Consider the following 17,057-nt stretch of genomic DNA (forward strand, 5'->3'; position numbering starts at 1 on the left):
GGCACGAAAGATTCAACTCAAGCAAGAGTTGAATACATTAAAGAAAGGGAAGATGTCTATCAATGAGTATACACTGAAGGTAAGAAGCATTGCAGATGCATTGGCAGCGATTGATGCAATGCCCGATGATGATGATTTGGTGTCGTCTACCTTGGGTGGACTTAACAATGAAAAGGCTTGGAAGTCTTTTGTGACTTCCGTATATGTCAGAAAGCCATTTTCAAGTTTCGATGAATTGGTCTCCCTTATGATCACTGAAGAGATCAACATGCAGAGTGAGACATCTGAAAGAAGTGGTGAACAGGTCCAAGCTTTCTACTCCAGTTTTGGAAGGGGACGTGGTAGGTTCTCTTCAAGAGGCCGTGGTATAGAACGTGGTAGTGACAACCAACAAAACAGATTGAATCAACAATTTGGCGATATGCAGGTTTCAGGAGGTCGTGGTAACTTTAGAGGCAGGGGGAGCTTTAGAGGAAGAGGCGGATGGCAGAACAGAGGTTCTAACAACTCTGGTATTGTGTGCCACTACTGTGGCAAAACAGGTCATATTGCAGCCCAATGTTATGCTAAGAAAGATGATATCCGCAGTGGTAAGTTGCAGCAAGGAAACTATGCATCATCTTCACGACAGAATGAAGACAAAAATGAACGTTTATTCGTTATGCAGCATATGCTGAATGCTGTTACAGGAAAGGGAACACATGAAGATGTTTGGTATGTTGATTCAGGTGCATCCAATCATATGACCAGCCATGCAGAATGGTTTGGAGAGATGCAGGATTTGCAGAATGCAGGTTATGTGCAGACGGGTGATGACTCATGCCACCCAATTTCACACATTGGAAAAGTTCCCTTGTCCTTGCATGATGGTAAGACAAAGAGTCTTTCAGATGTATTACATGTGCCATCTATTACAAAGAACTTAGTGTCAGTCGGTCAAATGGTAGAGCAAGGGCTGCAAGTCAGATTTAATGCAAAGGGTTGCTTTGTGGAAGACTTCAATGACAAGTGCAGGTTGGTAGCAAAGGGAAGTAGAGTTGGACGTATGTTCACTCTAGATGCTGGAATTCCTACTATGAATGGTGCTATGTATGCCAAAGGAAAAGGTGTTGTTGCAGACATTGAAATTTGGCACAAACGCATTGGACATGCAAATGTACAAAGGCTGAAATTAATGCAGTCCAAAGGGTTGGTTACAGGTTTGCCTACATTTAAAGTTGCAGAATTTCAGAAGGTATGTGAAGCATGTCAGTTTGGTAAGCAGGCAAGACAACCCTTTTCACATGACAGAGATGTAAGCAGAAATATTCTTGATGTTGTGCATACAGACATTTGGGGGCCTACACAAAATGTATCTCTTGGAGGTAGTTCATACTTCGTCACATTCATTGATTATTGTTCTAGAAAGCTGTGGGTATATTTTATGAAGGAAAAGAGTGAAGCTTTTGAGCACTTTAGAACTTTCAAGGCTGCAGTTGAAAGAGAAGCAGGCTTGAAAGTAAAGTGCTTGAGGTCAGATGGAGGGGGAGAGTACCTCTCCAATGAGTTCAGTGATTTTCTGAGGTCTCATGGGATAAAGAGACAGTTCACATGCAGGTATACCCCACAGCAAAATGGGGTTGCAGAAAGGAAAAACAGGCATATTGCAGAAGTTGCACGTGCCTTGATGGCTGAAAAGAATATGCCTAAGCATTTTTGGTCTGAGGCTGTTCATACTGCTGTTTATATTATGAACAGAACTCCCACAGCTGCAGTTCATGGTATGACCCCCGAAGAATGTTTTACAGGTAAGAAGCCTGATGTTTCACACTTGAAAGTATTTGGCTGCATTGTGTATGTTCATGTGCCAGATGAGTTGCGGAAGAAACTGGATCCAAAGGCTAAAAAGTGTGTCTTTATTGGATACTCTTTAGAGCAGAAAGGGTATCGCTGTTACAACCCTGTCACATGTAAGTTCAGAGTGAGCAGGGATGTCATCTTTGATGAAATGAGCAGTTGGTATGCATCTACTGGTGATGCATTGGATGATGATGATGATCATGACACTCATGTGCAGGCTGAAAAGCAAGAATCACGAACTCTTAGCGGACCAGAGACATCATCTGGTAGTCCTTGGTATGGGAGACTAAGGAGTACCTCTACATCTTCGGGTGCATCTAGTAGCACTACAGGTAAAGACAAAGGAAAGAATAAAGTGTCAGAAGGCATTGATGCAGTTCTTGATGGAGACTCTAGTGGCTCAGAGAGCTTGGATGATGAGCTTGGCATTCCTTCAGTGAGGACTCCAGGTGTGCAGAGAGCACGCGTTAATGCAAAGACTCCATTGAGTGATCCAGTGGTACGCAGGTCTAGCAGGGTGAGATATCCTGTTAAAAGATTTGGTTTTGAAGGTTATGCAGCTCACCATTATGCTTATATGGTGAAACTAGTTGAGGATGTTGAGCCCACATGTTTTGAGGAGGCTGTTGGTCATGCTCATTGGGATGCAGCAATGGATGACGAGATTAGAGGCCAATAAGACTTGGGATCTAGTATCATTGCCGAAGGAAAAGAAAGCTATTGGATGTAAGTGGGTTTATAAGATTAAGCACAATGCAGATGGTTCTATTAGCAGGTACAAAGCTAGGCTGGTTGCAAAAGGCTATGCCCAGACATATGGCATAGATTATGATGAAACCTTCAGTCCAGTTGCTAGGATGGAAACTGTCAGATGTGTGATTGCTTTGGCAGTAGCCAAAGGTTGGAGGTTGCAGCAAATGGATGTAAAGAATGCCTTCTTGCATGGTGATTTGCAGGAAGAAGTGTATATGAATCAGCCAGTAGGTTATGAAGATTTAGAGCATCCCACGTATGTGTGCAGGTTGAAGAAGGCACTCTATGGACTCAAGCAAGCACCTAGAGCATGGTCTGACAAGATTAGAGAGTATCTTGTCAATATTGGCTTTTATGTTTCTGATGCTGATCACTCATTTTATGTGAGAAAGGGAGATGCAGGTTTGGTCATCATAGTCATCTATGTGGATGACTTGATTATTACAGGTGATAGTGATAGTGGAATTGCTGAAGTCAAGGGCTGTTTGAAGATGAAGTTTGAGATGAAGGATTTAGGTGAGCTAAGGTACTTCCTTGGCATTGAGGTGATCAGATGTGATGATGGTATATGGCTGTCCCAAAGACAGTATGGCTTGGATATGTTGTCCAAGTATGGTATGACTGCATGCAAACCACTTTCAGTCCCATTGGAGCAAAATGTAAAGCTGAGTGCTGATGTTGGGGATGAGATAGAAGACCCTACTATGTTCAGGAGGATAGTGGGGAGTTTGATCTACATGACCATTACAAGGCCATACTTGAGCTACGCTGTTGGTCTTGTGAGTTAGTTTATGCAAGTACCTAAAAAGCCACATTTGGATGCAGTCAGACGCATATTGAGATATGTGAAGTCCACATTACATTATGGACTTTTCTATGAGGCAGGTACAGATGTACAGGTATTTGGATGCACAGATGCAGATTGGGCTGGTAGTATGTCAGATAGAAGATCTACCAGCGGATACATGTTCTCTCTTGGTAGTGCAGCAGTTGCATGGAGCAATAAAAAGCAATCTACAGTTGCTTTGTCGAGTACAGAGGCTGAGTATAGAGGTGCTACTATTGCAACATGTGAGGTAGTATGGCTGCAAAAGCTATTGGCTGATTTGGATGTGCAGGTGGAACGTCCAGCTGTCATTTATTGTGACAACATGAGCAGTATACTGTTGGCTAGGAACCCTATGTTCCATGCCAGGACAAAACATATTGAGGTACACTACCACTTTGTGAGAGAGAAGGTACTAGCAGGTGAGATTGACTTAATGTATGTCAGCACACAGGATCAGATAGCTGACATCTTCACGAAGGCATTGGGTACAGAGAAGCTTCAAAAGTTTTGAAGCTTACTTGGAGTTGCAGAGATGCAGTTGAGCTTGAGGGGGAGTGTTGAGATGACAAGCTCAACACATACGGACATTGATGATGGACCGCCTGGTTAGATGGGTCCACACGTCTACACTTAGCACGTCGGTGGTCATTATGCATCTCACATGGCCACTGACTCATTACTTATTATATTCAGGTCATTACACCTATTTACAGCTGGCATAGTTATAGCGCCAGTCGACTAGTGTAGTCGGTTATGCATTGTTTGACTTAGTAGGCCACTTTCCTTTTATGTTGTATCTTATCTATACTTTGTGTACATTGTAAAGAGTGTGGAAGAAGAAGAAGAAGAAATCAGCAAGAAAACGTTTTGGCCTCCATCTCTCTTCTTGTCTCTTGAGTGAGCTTCTCCTTGTGCATTCTGTGTGTGTTCGGCGCAGCATCTTGAGCAACCCCCTCCACCACGCGATTCTTGACATAGTCCATATCTTTTATGCTCCTCCTCCAAAAAGGGAAGCCTGTTGGATTTATTGTGCAATCCTACCATTTAGGTTCCTATCGCCACACAACATCCATAATTAGCTCTCTTTAAAGGGCATTTCTTGCACAAAAAGTAAGCAAACTAGAAGATCAATGTTTGAAAATAACACTCTCATGCAATGAGGAATATAACTCATAAAAACCCCAGAAGTTAAGAATTCGCATACCAATCAATCCATACCTTCATTCTTTTCTTTTAAAATTCAATTCTAATTTGGAGTTTTCATCCATTACCCCCTTCCCCTTGGAAGGATTAAAATCCTTCCTATGATTGCGGGAATCAAAGTGTACGGGCATTCAACATGTGCATGGTGTACCCTGCTATCTCAAGAACCAATCATAAAACTTGGGGTTATATCTAAGGGTTACAAAACTATCCAAATCGTGGGGACGAATCCCTACTTGTGTGATGTACTTCAATACATCTCAGTCAAGAGGTCCTCTTAGTTGAGCTAGCTTGTAAGGTGGAGTTCCTCCTCTGTTAGAATCTTTTCCAAGCATGGGTGAAGCATGACATTGTCTTCTAATGGCTAATTCCCCACTTAGGGCCAACACCCTAAATGAGGTGGGGGCCACATAGGTTGGGTCATACTCTGAGGTCTTGATGGTGCGTCTTTGCTCCACATTGGTCATGATTTGATGTCCCTCTTGGGCCCATGAAAGGCACAGACTATACCACTTACGCATGAAATTGGACTCAAATTCAAGGAGTCATTGGAGTTCAGAGAGTTTCTGGAGTGGCATGGAATTTTTTCTCTTTTGATAAGATGTGATCAAATGTTGGCTTTCGGCCTATTCTTCATGAGATTTCTTCGCCAATTGTCTCATTTGCAGTACTAGAAGTTTTTATAAAGATGGATTCGTAATCTTTCAAAGAACATAGTAAGGAACGTACCTTGGTTGCTATAGGCTCATCAAGTAGACCTAGGTCTAAACGTTCATAACTCCTAGAGTGAACAATGTGAATGTCGAATCTAGTCATCGGATGCATGTGGCTAATTCATTCATCGTGGCCATGGCCATGTTGGATGCCACTTCAAGAATGGATTGACATGGTGGCGGTGGCCTAAGGTGTTCTAATGGCTTGGGTTTGGTTGGGCACAGGACAAGTTGACTCGGGGCCTTTCCACTAGAAGATCCATAGTGGGTGTGGCAAGCTTGTCTTGAGAGGGTTGCAACTTTATTGATGCATTGGTGTTGGGGTTCTTGGTGGCCCTTAGGTTTAGGACTATGTTTGACTACTCATGGACTTTGGGTTGCACTTTAGGTCAGTAGACCATTCGAGCACCCAAGGCTTGAGCACCTTCTATCTTAGTTCTTCTCCTCCCTTGTTTTGATTAAGGTTGTGGAAGCTTAGTTTGTGGGGCCTGCAATCGAGAATCTGAATTAGCATTTGCCAATTTGGGCAACCACAATGAGGTGTTACCATCATAGTATCCTTGGGCTCCAACAAGGCCTTTGGGACCTAGCGCTGCTTAGTTACATGTGCACTATGGGAGTTCCAAATCCAGTGTTTAGGCCTAGAGCAATAGGTGTGGGAATTATGCACACCTGGTGTTTGATGTTCGTGAAACTGTGGTTGATGCTTGGGAATCCACTTGTGTGGTCGTGGTTTTTTTATGTGATAGGTTAGGAACTATGGAAGCATGTCGAAACACACCACTCCCCTCCTTAGGGTGGTCACTAGGTTTAGCTATCGATAACACTACAGGATTTGGGATAATTGTGGCACTCGTGCAAAAAGATGTCACAGTTCTAACATACCTGATTGCAAGGTGGATGTGCTATAAGTCATAGTCTACATTGCAATAAACTTGTTTTTTGAACGCTTATCCTGGCAAGGTTTCCTTGCCAACACTTTGCTTGTTTGGTAGCATGTAGAAAGTGAGTGGTAGACTCTCAGTCTTGATATAGATCATCAATTTGCATTTTCCTAAGAGTGGGTAGGATTGCCCCCCAAATGGGTTCAATTTTTCATTGGTTGGTTGCAATTGGGATTGACCCAATGCTATCCAATGTTCATGCATTAAGATATTGGCATCGGCTCCCTCATCAATTAGCGCATCAAGGGTGCACATTGTTTGGGAGGTCATGGTGATCTGCAAGTGGGCTAGTGCTACTGCTTCCTCATCTGCATCCTCGAGCTCTGTGATGGTCGCAACTCTTACACTCGACAGCAGGTCCTTTATCAGAGGTTCATGAAGTGGGTGTGATGGGGGATAGTACTTTTTGATGCAGCTTCTATTGAAGAAACCTATATCATGTCCCTCTAGGGTTTCTAGTTCCACATTCCCCATTCTACTGATAGTATGTCCTTGAAGGGTCCTAGTCCTCTAAACTTCATTTTCTACTTCTGTCCTTTGATAGAGTATAGCAAGACTAAGTCTCCTTGCCCAAAGTCTTTTTGCTTGACATATTTGTCAAACCAACTCTTGCGGCATGGCTTTTCGCAGATTAGAGAGTGTGTTGCAATGAGACAGATTTCAGATAGGTGTTCTAGCTCCACCAAATGTTTTGTCCATGCTTCTTGGCCCTCCCATCATTCTTGAGCTACTACTCTCAGGTTGGGAACAAAGAATTCTACTAGCAAAAGAGCTTCAGTGTCAATGGAAATGGGGTCTGTCCTATGGTTGTTTTGTATGGCATTCGATATGCCCATAAAGCTACCATGAGTTTGTTTTCCCAATCACTGCATGAGGTAGAGACGATTTTTGTTAGAATACACACCACCAAGATCTTGTTTTTGGATTTGGCTTGACCATTGGCCTATGGATAATATGGGGGGGACTTTCTATGGATTATTAGGAAGGTGGATAACAAGTGAGTGATTACTTCATTGATGAAATGTGTGCCTTGGTCACTAACCAACTCTATGGGGCAGTCGACCGCGAGATTACTGGTGCACAGATCGGATGTTGTATGCTTGCGTAGTGAACGCCAGAAGGTCCCCAAGAACAAAAGAACTCTACTTTTTGCACAAAACTCAAGGTAGAAAGCATGCACGACATGAACAAGAGACCAATTGGGTGCAATCTCCCCCCATGCCTTGTGTGAGCGCTCCACAAAGCATGTATTTTATGTATTAATCATCTTCAAGCTCAAATAATAGCCCAAATTACAAAATAGCACGCTTTTGGCTTTTGAGTTTGCCTTAGCACAAGATAGAAATAAAGCTAATGGGCGGGCACCCAAAGAGTCAGGCATACCCAATACAATGTCCAAATACAAATATCATAATCGTGCGCCCATGCGAATACAAAATAATAAATAAATATCCAATGCCTTAATAAATAAGCACCACAAAATATAGGTGCCATGCCTAAGGTATACGCCCATCAAAATATAAGTAAAAACTCGAATACACGCTATCCTCCAATGCTTTCCTCCGCCACTACTGCTATCTCTACACATCAACTGAAGCATTCACAATCATTAGTAAAATAATACAATCAAACCGACAAAAGTGAATACCTAGCAGTCTTCAGCTACATAAATAAATCAACTGGTTAGAAATCAATCCTAACCTTAATTTATCACGAGTGCGCACTCTAAACTCATAAACGTTTATTAATTTAATATGTATTTTGCAAAATGACCTGCTATGGAATCACCCATGTACACACTAAATTAATGAAACGCCCGAAAAGGATAGACATCCCCATCAACTTCTCGCACAAAGAATCCACTTTGTGTATGAGCCCCGGTCAACAAAGTTTACGGAATCCACCGTAAGACCTCACGGAATCCACCGTGGCACGGAATCCACTGTGAAATATGCCTCCTAGCATCAATTACTTACTCCCACAGAAACTTGGTTGTGGTCCTTGCATCATTTTTGCAAGTTGCTCGAGCTTCTCTCCACTTGGTGAGATAGTTTGTGGCAACAATGATGTATTTGGCCTGAGAGTATTGCACTGTAGGATTGACTGGGCCAAAGAAATCAATTTTCCACTTCTCGAATGGTTGGCATGCAATCACTGAGGTCAACTCCATTTTGTCCTTCTGAGTAGGGACTTTAGTTTGTTGTTTGGCACTCATTGTAATGCTTTACAAACTTAACTGCATCGCAAAATAAGGGTGGCCATCACAATTGGGAGTGGAGAACTGCATCAGCTGAAATGCCCTCTAGCTATTCTTCCATGTGCTTCCTTGAGTGCATCATACATTTCATGCTCGCAGACACATCTCCTTAGTAGTCCATTTTGTCCTACCCCTGATACAGTTGACTTGCAATAAATTGATATGACTGGATCTTCAAGATGAGTCTTCTTAATCTAGCTTTCTCTATTGGTCATTGTGGTAGTCCATTCTCGAGTATGTGGACTATGTCATCTGCCCAGTATGGCAAGAAGGCTACTCTAAACAGTTCTCGTTCACCAAACATCTTAAAAAGGTGTGTGTTTGGTAGGTCGTCATTGATCCCTTGTCCCGAGTGACCTCTCCTGTGGGTATGCAAGACATATGATCTACCATATAATGTTGTTTACCCTTGCATATGACTAAGGAGAAGTCAAATTCCAAGAGCAAAAGAAACCATTTGAGCAATGCATCCCATTGTGCAAGATTTGTTCATAAGATAAAGCAACGTCTGATGGTCCATGAAGAAGGTGAAGGGAGTTGCTAGAAGATAGTGTGCATGGACTTCTTAATGGTGAACACCATGGTTAACCCTTCTCTCTCCATGGAATAGCTCATTTCTAGTTCCATGAGCTATCTACTAGCAAAACTCACTTGGTAGTCTAGGTTATATTCCCCAGGTTGGGACAACATTGTTCCCATGGTAAATTTTAACGTATCAATGTGCACATGAAACATGATGGACCAATCTAGGGCTCTTAAGATAAGAGCTAAAGTTAGAGACTTCTTAAGCCTTTCATAGGCCTATTGACATTCTCAAGTCCACTCAAATACTATTAGTAGCTTGTACATGGTCTAGCAATCAATGCTTACATAGTTTAGTACTACGAACCATCGATAGTATCTTGTGTGGCCTAAGAAACATCAAACTCCCTTGTAGTTGGTCAGAGGGGGAAGATCTACAATCACATTGACTTTAGAAAATTCCATGGCAATCATGTTCCTTGACACGACGTGCCCTAAGATGCAATCATGCTTAACCCATAACTAGCACTTCAAGGGGTTCAATGGTAGACCATATTGCCTACACCATTCAAAGACTATTTGCAGCTTTTCCAAGTGCTCTCCCCAGTAGGTGTGGATGCATAGGTCATCGACAAAGGCTTCCAACCATTTCCTAAGCATGTCCTTGAAAATGGCACACATGAGGTATTGGAAATTAGTAGAGGCATTTTTTAGTCCAAATGGCATGACTATGTATTCAAACACTCCCCATTATTTGATGATGAGTGTCGACTTGTGCCTATTGTTTGAATGGACTTGCACTTGGTTATAGCCAAAGAAGTCATCCAGAAAGCTATAGGTTTCCTTTCCTGCCACCCTCTCTAGCATGTGTTTTGTGTAAGGCCACAAGTAATTGTCTCACTTGATGGCTACATTGATCTTGTAGTTCACACACACTTGAATCTTCCCATTCTTCTTTATGACTATGACTATGGGTGATACCTAGTGTGTATGCTCTATCTCGTAAATTAATCCTACCTTCAATAACTTGTCAATCTCCTTCTTTACGATGTGTGCATGCTTAGGATTCATTGCATATGGTTGTTTCTTGACTAGTGTTGTGTCAAGGGTCATGGGAATGTTATGAGTCATGATACTCAAATCTATTCCCTTCAGTTTATCTAAAGACCATGCAAACACATCAATCAACTCCGTTAGGAGATTTATGAGATCATGCTCTTCCTTCTCATTTAGGTCATCTGCTATGTATACGGGTCAAGGCTTGTCCTCCCCTCTCGCTAAGTTGACCTCCTTAACCTTGGCTGGTCCTTCGATGAGTTCTCTTGCTTGCCCCTTCTGTTTGGCTCCTACCAAGACCACTATTCTATCACCCTTTTTACACCTCATGAGGCACTAAGATAGGTCATGGGGTTTCTTCTACTGTTTAGCTTCTATCAACTGTGACCACCTCCTCTTCTGCTCCTTTAGCTTCTTGCACCTTAGCTGGACTGGAAGGTCCCGCTTAGTGTGCCAAGTTTTTGGTGGTTGAGGTATCTCAAGGTCACTATCAGAGCTTGCCTCTGACTTGGGATTGTACTCTCCCTCCTCACTGGAAGAAGTTGTCTCCCTTGGTGCCCACAACTTTGAAGCTTTGTGAAGTCCTAATAGTGGTGGGGGGCAAGAACGAGATAGTCTTGATTGCTCATGATTTACCACGTCAAGACACTCTAGCCAAGCTTGATCACAGTCTATCTTGGCCACTCCTTTGCTCACTTAGAACATGTTTATCTCTCAGGGTTTAGAGTCTACCTTGATCTGTTCAATTATCCTTTCTTCTGAATCATAGTCTATGGTCTGTACTTTCTCCTTGCCCTCCTCATTGGTGAAACAACAATCCTCATACTCATCTTTAGAACTTTTAGATTGGGTTTGTAGGTTTCTTGCAGGGTCCCTACTCCCGAATGCAATCTCACTTGTCAAGAGAGCCCAATTATATGACAAGTTTAGGTAGTGCACCTTGGTCCATTTCCACTCCCCGCTTTCCATAAGATCCTTGAGGGGCTTTAAGTTGGCCGTAGGGCTACCACTCAACTTCCTTGACAAGTGTTTGAGGATTCTGTGAAGTTCAAGTTTGTTTGTTGGAACATGACAGGTAATTGGCATTGATTGGCTCATGGGACTTCTAGTCATCATGCACACAGGTACTATGGGTAGCTTAGAAGTGATGGAACTCTTAGAGTTGCTTGCGGAATCCACAACTTTCCTGTATTCATCTTCTTCCTCTGAGAATGGGAAGTTAACGGTTGCCAACACATGCATCCAATCCTGCTCATCCTCAGGGCAAGGAATGCACTTTGTTAAAGCCCCATGATCCCTTGTCGCTTTTGAGTCCCTATTCAACAGGTTAGAGATGGCATCTAAATCCATGAGTGAGGTCTTCCAAGTTTCCATTTCTACTCGAACTACTTCAGATCTATTGCCCAAGAATATTAGGTCATTACCCCGGTCCTCTATTACTCTAGCATTTCTCATCCATGGCCTTCCTAATATGATATCATAATCCACTCCCTTCATTGAAGTTTATTGAGAATTGGATTTCCGCTATCTTTAGTGGCCAATCCTTTAGGACTCTGAAGTGTCTAACCTTCATTTTGTTTGCTAGGGTGACATTGAACCTTGCAACTTCCAGTGGTGGATTTCCCCAAGTTTGCAAGACTGCATGACTAAGTACACTAACCCCTTCTCTTATATCCACTATCCCCCTTGGTGTACTATCCCCTAAGGAATGATAGATAAGACTGTGTGCATCTCAGTGCCCTCCCAAAAGGTGTTTATTTGTGGGAACTTAGACATGGGATTCAATCTTAGGCTGAGTATGTGTGCCAAATATCATAGTTTGGAAGGTCTTGTGGCTTATAGTTTATTACTGTGTTCCACACATCGCTTCAACTATTGCCCAAGTGTGGGGTTTTGTCTAAGGAGTTCCCCCAATGATACTATCACAAGAGTCATTATGAGTGTTGCTAGCAAGCTGTTATCCATGTTTCCCTCCTTAGCTTCATGTGTCATGTATTTATATATGAGCTAGGCTATTGTCTCAATGTGTCTTGGGCTTCAATCCTTTCTTGTTTGGATGCATTCGATTATGAGCTATGATTATGAGCTAATGTCTTCCATGTATGACAGGATGCAAAAATAAATTGTCAGAATTTACATTTATCAATTCTCTTCTGCATCTCCTATTTCTTTAAACCCCTTCTCTTTTGTCTACTCCTCCTCCTGAACCTCCCTTCCCCCTATTGTCTCTTACCCCCATGGTACAATTTTGACCCCAAATACTTTGACAGTGGTGGTGAACCCATCATGAAATTCGATAGTAGGTTTGTAAAGATGGGGGATTGTGTAGGTTCAAGTGGTCATGATGCTTTACAATAGATGATTGCTTTGTTGCAGCAACAACAACAACAACAGTTGTTGTTACAACAACAGATGCAAACTCGACATGAAGTAGAAAGAATTGATTCCTTAGCTGTGAATGCATTATAGGTAGTGGGACAAGAATTGAAGCAGTTTAAGGGTCAAAATGTTTCGACCTTCATCCGGATGTATGAAGAAAAGATGTTGTTTCATGGGGTACCGCAGTATGCATGGAGTTGGGGTTTTAATCTTTGCAATAAGTACGTATTTTAGTTTTTTGATGGTTAGGTAAGTAGGAGGAACCATTTCAGTATTTGGGTTTTAATTTTTGTTGTATTTAGAGTAGGATAGGATGGAGAAATTAAAGCGAAAAGCTTTAGGGTTACTCCTGTAAAACAGGCCCAAACATGGCACAAACAAGGAAGAAATGGGGGAAAAGAGCGCTTAGATGTGTTAATGTCACAAGGGAAGTGATCGGGAAGGTCGCCTTAGTTGGGCAAGGGTTTAAAACCCAAGAGGACAAGGGAGAGCTCATTTGTAACAATAGCATAGAGAGAGAGAGAGAGAGAGAGAGAGAGAGAGAGAGAGAGAGAGAGAGAGAGAGAGAGAGAGAGAGAGAGAGAGAGAGAGAGAGAGAGAGAGGGAGGGAGGGAGGGAGAGGGAAGGTCAAGCCTTAGTTGGGCAAGGATTTAAAACCCAAGAGGACAGGGGAGAGCTCATTTGTAGCAATAGCATTGAGAGAGAGAGAGAGAGAGAGAGAGAGAGAGAGAAAGAGAGAGAGAGAGAGAGAGAGAGAGAGAGAGAGAGAGAGAGAGAGAGAGAGAGAGCTTGGAGAGACCAAACCCTTGTAGCAAATTGATCAATTTGTTTTGAAGGTTTTTGACCTCATTGCTCATAGGGCTATGAGTCAACCAGGGCTCCAAGAGCCACTCAAAAATCCCTATTGTTGCTAAGTAGTTAGAGACAAATACCAGCCGAACAACAATCTCTACAGCTTTGTAGAGTAGTTCAAGTAGGTCTGTGAGGCCAATGGCCTCACCGATATTACCTAGCGCTCGCAAGCCTTTGGCCTATGCTTAGGTGATAAGGGTAGGATCAAGAACACGAGCTTGGCTGCAGCAGAGTGGAACAATTTCAACTGCCTCAAGGATCTCTTTATCAAGAGATTCTTTGAGGCATGGAACTCGAACAACCTCATAGTCTAACTGATGGACATTAGTCAAAAGGACAAAGAGGATATAAGGGACTATGTTACCCACGTACAGAGTCTCTTTAAGAGAATACCATCTAATGAATGACCCAATGAATGAGAGGTCTGGGGTAACTCGCCTATCGAGAATGCTAGGTTCAATGTCATTGGAGTGCTAAATAATGGGCCAGTGAAGATCGCGGGAGTCCAATTCTCTGTAGACTTCATAGTCATGAAGGGAGTGGACTACGACATTCTGCTAGGTTGACTGACCCTCGATGCGCAATGCACAAGTCATAGAGGACTAGGGCAACGGTCTAGTCTTCCTAAGCAATCATATGGAAGCTATGAGAGTAGAGACAAATACTTGAAAGATGACACCAATCGACCTGGATGCCATCTTAGCCATGTGAAGAGAGATGGATAAGTTAGAAAATCTTATGGGCCATTGATGAAATATATCCCTTGTCTTGAGGATGAGAGAGATTGAATGCATGTGCTAGCCATAATCGATCTACCATTCTTGGATAACGAGGAGTACAAACAAGCTGTGAAGGTAGTTGGTAAGCTCGGAGACACACCCTTAGTGCCAATCTGCATGATGGCTAGAAGCTCACAAGGATGACCCACTCCTGTTACATTCCATATTCCAAACAATAAAGGAGAGCTCCACGAGATCTTAGAGCACCTGACGGACAAGCTACCCAGCAACCCTGCCGCTAACTTGAAACCTCTCAAGGATCTCATGAATGAACCTAAGTGGAAGTGGACTAAGGTGCATACTAAACTTGATGTACAATTGGGCCTTAGTCACTGATGAAAAGGAAACACAATGTCAAGATGTAGAGGCGAGCACAAGCTCAACTGCCAAGACCCATGGACCGCTTATTGTTTCAAGCATTCCAAGCCGAGCATTAATGGCTACCTCTCACATAGTCGACACCCTATCCATCTCTATGAGTGTAGTGATCTTACCTTCATGCCCGATCGAGTTGCCTCCTCTCCCAAGCACTCTGATAGCTCCACGATCCAAGTGCAAGCTTCAAGCAAGCTCCACGCTCCAAGCTTCATTGTCGCAAGCAAGACAAGAGAAGAGAAGAAAAGAGAATAAGAGAGGAGAAGATGGAGAGCTTCTCCACCATGGTCCCTCACCCCCACACACTCACTCCCTCACACTCTCACACTCCCTCTCTCAAGCACAAGCTCAAGCAAGCAATAAGAAGAAGAAGAAGAAGAAAAGAGCTACTTTTGGCCACACACAAGAATGAGTTTCTCATTCCCTTTTCAACTTTATATACAAAGTCCTAAATCCCTTTTGGGTGGTCATCCCCTTATCCCCTTTTTTACATGGCCGGCCATGGCCTAGGCCCTTTTTCCCATTGTCCTGCTATCTTCCTAGCTTCCTTCCTGCCACCCATTACTTTTACAATTTGCACGGGTGAGAGCCCAACACTCTTAAAATAAATCATGGTGCACCTTGTGTTCTTTTACAAAAGTATTGACTTGCGCTTTTTATTGTGCACCTTTCTCCTTGATTTAGGACTTTTCTACACTTCTTGTGTTTTCATATTTTTCTTGGTGTGCCTTCGTCTTCCATTTCACTTTTGCCTTGGCCTTGTCTTCTACTTTAGATTTTTTGGATTTTCCACCTTGTTCATTTGAGGGTTAACACAAGACCTAGCTGATGATGAGTAGTCAGATGAGGAAGATTTCGATGACAAGTACGAAGATTGTTGTTCCTTCAATGAGGACAAGAGAGTGAAGGAGAGATTGATACGATAGAGTACGATATGGAAGGACATGTGATTGAACAGATAAGGGCAGACTCCAAAATGCAGATGAAGAACATCTTCAGAATAGAGAGATGAGTCATGCATATGGATTGCGATCGCACATGGTTGAAGCACATAGGTGGAATTGAATATGAGCAGACATGCCTAGTTTTGTCTCATTATTCATGAAGGCAGAGTTACCATTTGAGCTATGACCACTAGGAGAGAGTCCCTCTTCTAGCGAAGACAAGAGTTTAATTCGGAGTCAGAAATAAACTCAAACAGTGATCATGAGATACCTCAGTTTCCTAAGACCATACGTACCAAGGGGGACCTACCAGTCCACCTAAGGCACTGAAGGTTGAAGGAGGAACAAACGGGACAACCAAAGGAACCACAAGCAAAGGAGCAATGAAAGCCACACGACTCGCCGAAATGATTCACAAAGTTTAAGAAAGGCATTAGGTTAGTGATCTTGCTAGGAGCCAAACGACAAGAGCAAACGAGTGAACCAATAAAAGGGCCAACCAAAGTCAAGGAGGTTAATCTGGCTAAGGAAGGGGAGACGCCTCGACCTATCTTTATAGCCGATGACTTGACTAAGGAGGAGGAAGCCAATCTCATTGCTCTCTTACAAGATTATATAGACATCTTTTCTTGGTCCCTCAAAATGAGCTAAAAGGGGTAGATCCAAGTGTAGTGACTCACAATATACCCATGATGCCTAATGCAACATCATGGTCAAGTAGCAAGACTGTATCCTATGAATCCCAAGCACACTCACACTGTAAAAGAAGAAATTGATAAACTGTTGAGATCAGGATTCATTTACAAGATTGAGCACATGGACTGGGTTTCACCCATGGTGATCATATTGAAGAAAAAGGGAAAAATTAGAGTGTGCATCAACTACAAGAAAGTCAATGCTGCTACCAAGAGAGACAATTACCCATTGCCGTACATTGAGCATATGCTCGAGTGAGTAGCTAATAAGGATGCCTACATTTTTTTGGACGTCTTCTCAAGGTACAATCAGGTGCAAGTACATCCTGAAAATAGGCACAAGACTGCATTCGCCACTGAGTGGGGAGTCTTTGCCTACATAGTCATGCCCTTTGGGTTGACAAATGCACTAGCCACATTCCAAAGGCTCATGTGTGCCATATTCAAGACATGCTTAGTAAAGAGTTAGAAGTATTCATTGATGATATGTGTATTCACTCTAATTGGATGGAACACCTAGACAACTTTGAGTGGTCTTTGAACGATGTCGATTATATCATCTCTCATTGAAACCCTTGAAGTGCTAGTTTTGGGTAAAACATGGATGCATCTTAGGGTATGTGGTATCAAAAAAAGGCACTGCCATGGACTTTTCAAAAGTTAGGATTATTGTTGATCTACCACCACCATCTGATTACAAGGGAGTTCAGTGCTTCCTAGGCCATACGGGGTATTAGCAGAGATTTGTACTAAACTATGTATTGATTACTAGACCTCTATACAAGTTGGTGAAAACATTTGAATGGACCGAGCAATGTTAGGGAACATATGAGGAATTGAAGAAGGATCTAACCACAACACCAATCCTATGAGCCCTTGACTAGACCATAACCTTCCACGTTCACATAGACGCCTCA

The sequence above is a fragment of the Lygodium microphyllum genome, chromosome 12 (assembly GCF_053477565.2).
Source record: "Lygodium microphyllum isolate KBCC chromosome 12, Lygodium_microphyllum_v1.1.10, whole genome shotgun sequence".
NCBI lineage: Eukaryota > Viridiplantae > Streptophyta > Polypodiopsida > Schizaeales > Lygodiaceae > Lygodium > Lygodium microphyllum.